The 5,522-nt window shown below is 40.4% G+C and overlaps 1 pseudogene; it reads left to right on the top strand.

Annotated features, from left to right (window-relative positions):
* Positions 1 to 3,281: 3,281 nt before the first annotated feature.
* Positions 3,282 to 4,211, top strand: LOC116075210 (annotated as a pseudogene).
* Positions 4,212 to 5,522: the final 1,311 nt, after the last annotated feature.

Genomic DNA, 5,522 nt, shown 5'->3' with positions numbered 1-5,522 from the left:
CTCCTCCTCCTTCTTATTCTTATTCTTATTCCCCCCCTCCTAATCTCTTCTCCTCCCCTCTTTCTCCACCCTCCGTCCCTCCTCCTCCTCCTTCTCTTCCTTATCTGCCTCCTCCTTCTTCTTCAACCCAGGATGCTAACTTTCATTGACTCAAGGTTGGATAATACCCCTAGATCATCACAGACCCTGTTCAGCATCATAGAAACAGATTTGTCTAGGGCATGACAGGGGGAACCCTGAATCCACATGCCAATGAAGATGAAAGAACTACAAAGTGTATTGTTTTAGTATTTCAGAATATTCAATGAGGTGACAGACAGAAGTAAATAAATATTAACTAGCCTCAGCTATCTAAAGCAAATTATGTTACCTATAACTAGAGACATACCATGAAATCTACTCCTAGTTTCAATGATGCACTCCCCATCTTACCAATACACACATATTATGGAACTTCAGTAAGTTATAGCATATCTAATTTAGGTTGATTTATTACAGTTGTAAAAACTTCTCTATTGTGGACACACCTTGTCCTTGCAGAAAGAATCTTCCAGATTATGTTAAAATAACTCTTACCATTTATGACCTGGACCAGCCATCCCTTCTAAAGGGGACAATCAGGGATGAAGAAAATAAAGAAGACAAGATTTTTAATGAGCTGATGACTCATGATAAGTAAGTTTATTAATAATTACATACAGCGTGTTATATACTGCCTGCAAGGTAAAAATGGGACAGAATCAAAGCCATCACACAATGGGGGCAATGTCATCCAGAAGCTAATTAAGCAATGTTGCACAAAGAAAACCCGGAATTTCTCAAAGCCATCACAAATGAGCACACAGCAGCCTTGGGACTGATAACCACAGCTCTTCAAGCAAGAAAACAGCAGGTTTCCAGGAACTGAAAATAACTCCTTCAAGATTCTGACCCCAGCTCCAGACTGGACCTTGTCAAGTCTATCCTTGGGCAACAATCAGTGTTCCCTTGTCCTTTCATGAGGGCCTCCAAGAAAGCCTTCTGATTTGCCAGGTTCCTAACGTTTTAAACTCTGCATATAGTTCAGTAGCTTATGCACAACTCATTCCCTTCCTTCCCCAAACCTAGTCTATAATTCTACCTCAGAGCTTCCATGAATCATTGTTTCCCTAGAATGCCTCCTATACTATTCTATATATTAGAAAAGATTTACACATTTTCTTCTTGATAATCTGATCAGATCAATTTGATTTTTTAATTCAATCATGTCCCTAAGAAGACAGAAGAATTAGCATAATTACTGGAACATCACAGTTCTATCAGATGCCTGTACCCAGAGACATAGAAACATTATTCTCTCATGATCTTGGGAATATACCAGATCACCATTTTTTAAGTTTTATTTATTTATTATTTATATGAGAATACTATTTCTGTCTTTAGACACACCAGAAGTGAGCATCAGATCCCATTACAGATGGTTGTGAGCCACCATGTGGTTGCTGGGAATTGAACTCAGGACCTCTGGAAGAGCGGTCACTGCTCTTAACCACTGAGCCATCTCTCTAGCCCCCTCCAGGTCTTCTTTATATTACCAACCTCTGGACATCTTTATTAGAGAGAATGTGAGAGAATTACTAAATTCACATGTTGTCTTAGTGGTCCCATATAGTTAAATATGATTCCTATCTGATTTCAATGAATGGCACACTGTAGAGCTATTCATGAATTGTGAAGGTGATCATCAAATATGGTAAAAATTGAATGAGAAAATAGGAGAATGGAGCAAGAATTCTCATTTGGATATAATTAGGTTTGCAATGCTGTCAGCATCAAAGAGTAGGTGATTAATGAGTAAGACACACTTTTGAATCTATGTTTATTTAGAAAAGTGCATTTTAAAACTCATACATCAGTTAGAGTGGATCTTTTTAGAGGCCAGGAAATATCAGCACATGTAAATGATTCAGGTTTTCCTTAGTTAAGAAGGTAGATTAATGATTAGAAATAGACCATTAGCTGTAAAAATCTTCCTGCTTTCACATTTGAATTATTGTTAATATTTTATGGCTAATTAGTAATTTTATTTTCCAAATACATCTACAGGTATATTCTCAGTGGAAAGTTATGAGAGATTGTTGCTAATGAGTAACTTTGGGAGCTGATTCTCAAAGGTCAGAAAAGTTTTTTTTTTTTTCTATTGGCAACCTTTTCTGATCCCAAGAGACAGAATACAGACTAGACTACATCATCTCTATTCTCAGATACAGTCTCAGCAATAAATGCAAAGGGCAGGGTGATTTTAGGTCTAAGAACATTGAGTGGAGTGGATATTTCTAAGTTCATCACTCATGAGTGGACATTAGAAAAGTCCAAGGTGAGTATAAAATATGGTATTTTATGGAGTATGAGCTCATATTTCAGACTGGAACACAAAAGGTAAAATATCATTACATTTGTATGTGAATTTCCAAAGTTGCATGCAAATAACCCCACCTAAAGGAAAACATTTTTCACAATAAAATTGTTCTTATGTAGAAATGATTACATATATACATATATATAATCATACATGTATATATATGCATATATGATAGACACACACACACACACACACACACAAAGACAGAGAGAAACATGTTTGAGGAAAAAAGCCAGAATTGAAAATTTGAATAGAGTGACTTGTTTACAGATATTTGAAACATAAAACTGGAAATAGAAGAGAGGTACAAAAGTGAATTTAAAAGAAATTTAAAACAGCAGGAGAAACCAAATTAGGAGACTGAGAATGAGTCAGAGAGATCACTAGAAACCAGTAGAGTATTGTAGATACCTTGAAAGTCAGACAAAGGGTTTGAAGTAAAAACAAAGGATTTTCGATTGAGCTGTTTTTTGTCTTTTGTTTTGTTTTGTTTTGTTTTGTTTTGGAAAAAAAACAAATGACAACTTAAGGACTGAAATTTAACCCTGACATTGATGAGAGTTATTTTTCGGGAATGCAAGCATAAGTGCTTGCTTTTTTTTTTTTTTCTTTGTTGGCTCTTTTTTTTATTAGATATTTTCTTTATTTACATGTAAATTTCTCCATTTCCAGTTTCCCCTCCAAAAAAAGAAAAAAAAACAAACAAACAAAAACAACAAAAACAAACCCCTGTTGCCTCCCCCCTCCCCATGCCTGCCACCCCACCCTCTCCCACTTATTGGCCCTGGCATTCCCCTACACTGTGCTTGCTTTAAGAGGGTTCAAGAGAGTTCGATAGGTAGCGGGAGCAAGAGCGGACCCCAGAGAGCCGGGGAGAGCCCCACCGCTGCCACCAGGCCTAGTCACCATCACACCCTGGAAGAGCCACAGCCATCGCCGCCGGCCCCAGTCACCATCACGGCAACCATGAGCAGCGAGGCGGAGACCCAGCAGCCGCCCGCCGCCCCCGCCGCCGCCCTCAGCGCCACTGACACCGAACCGGGCTCCAGGGGCAGCGGCGCAGGTACTGACAGCCCGGGCGGCCTCACATCGCGGCACCTGCCGGGAGGGACAAGAAGGTCATCGCAAGGAAGGTTTTGGGAACAGTAAAATGGTAAACAGTAAAAAGGAACGGATACGGTTTCATCAACAGGAATGACACCAAGGAAGATGTATTTGTACACCAGGCTGCCATAAAGAAGAATAACCCCAGGAAGTCCCTTCGCAGTGTAGGAGATGGAGAGACTGTAGAGTTTGATGATGTTGCAGAAGAGGGTGAGGAGGCAGCAAATGTTGCAGGGCCTGGTGGGGTTCCAGTTCAAGGCAGTAAATCAGTAAATATGCAGCAGACTGTAACCTTTATAGACGCTATCCACGTCGTAGAGTTCCTTCACGCAATTACCAGCAAAATTACTAGAATAGTGAGAGTGGGGAAAAGAACAAAGGATCGATCGGAAAGTCCTGCTGAAGGACAGGCCCAACAACGCAGGCCCTATCGCAGGCGAAGGTTCCCACCTTACTGCATGCGGAGATATTCCAACCCCCCTGTGCAAGGAGACGTAATGGAGGGTGCTGACAACCAGGGTGCAGGTGAGCAAGGTAGACCAGTGAGACAGAATATGTATGGGGTTACAGACCACGATTCCGCAGGGGCCCTCCTCGCCAAGGACAGCCTTGAGAGGATGACAATGAAGAGGACAAAGAAAATCAAGAAGATGAGACCCAGGGTCAGCAGCCACCTCAACATCTGTATCGCTGCAACTTCAATTAAGGCGGGGCTGAGTCAATGCCGGTTTACCATCTCTACCACTATCCGGTTTGGTCGTTTAACAAGAAGAAATGAATATGAAATTCCAGCAATAAGAAATGAACAAAGATTGGAGCTGAAGACCTTAAGTGCTTGCTTTTTGTCCGTTGACCAGATAACATTAGGACTACCTGCACTGTCAATGCAGCATGGGGCTTTTATTATTTTTAACCTAAAGATGTCTCTTTTTGGTAATGACAGATGTGTTTTTTGAAAAAAAAAAAAAAGTCTGGTTTTTCTCAATACACCTTTAATGGTTTTTAATTGTTTCATATCTGGTCAAGTTGAGATTTTTAAGAACTTCATTTTTAATTTGTAATAAAGTTTACTAGGTAGCCCATCTGAAGCTAAACCTTTAAATACAACCACAGATGCTGAAGTAGTTTTCAGATAACCTCAGTACTGAGCCTCAGTTGCTCTGAGATGCAATATATTCAATATATTTTATAGATAAACAGGTTTGAGATTAATACAATAGCAGTGAGAATGTTTAACATGGGAATTGACAGCATGAGAGGCATGCCATTGTCTGATACAGGGAAGAATTGTCCCTAAAATAAAAAAGAGTGTGAGAGTAGATGTAACCTTGTATGAAAACAGCCTCCTAGTTCCCGGTACAAAAGGGAAATGAGACAGATGGAAAAGTGACATTGCATGTATGGTTGACAGAACACTCAGCTTTGTGGTTGGTTTTTTTTTTTGTTTTGTTTTGTTTTTTCAGTGCAGCTAACTTGCAGCATCAGCTGTCAAAAACACAGATTCTCATATCTCACCCCAATCTCCTAACTAAGAATCTCAAAGGTGGAGTGTGACAGCTGAGAGTCAACAGCATCTCCAGGTGAGTGTGCAGTGTGACAGCTGTGACTTAACAGCATCTCCAGGTGAGTGTGCAGTGTGACACCTGTGACTTAACAGCATCTCCAGGTGAATGTGCAGTGTGACACCTGTGACTTAACAGCATCTCCAGGTGAGTGTGCAGTGTGACACTTGTGACTTAACAGAATCTCCAGGTGAGGGTACAGTGTGATAGCTGTGACTTAACAGCATCTCCAGGTGAGTATCAGCCTTGTGAAACTTTAAACTTCTCATTCTCATTTAAAAATATATTCCTGGGCTGGGCGGTGGTGGTGTACACCTTTAATCCCAGCACTTGGGAGGCAGAGGCAGGCAAATTTCTGAGTTCGAGGCCAGCCAGGCCTACAGAGTGAGTTCCAGGACAGCTATACAGAGAAACCCTGTCTCAAAAAAAAGCCTATGTATATATATATATATATA

This window comes from Mastomys coucha, unplaced genomic scaffold (assembly GCF_008632895.1).
Source record: "Mastomys coucha isolate ucsf_1 unplaced genomic scaffold, UCSF_Mcou_1 pScaffold3, whole genome shotgun sequence".
NCBI lineage: Eukaryota > Metazoa > Chordata > Mammalia > Rodentia > Muridae > Mastomys > Mastomys coucha.
The sequence above is the reverse complement of the archived record's forward strand: the minus strand, read 5'-3'. Positions and strand labels throughout refer to the sequence as shown.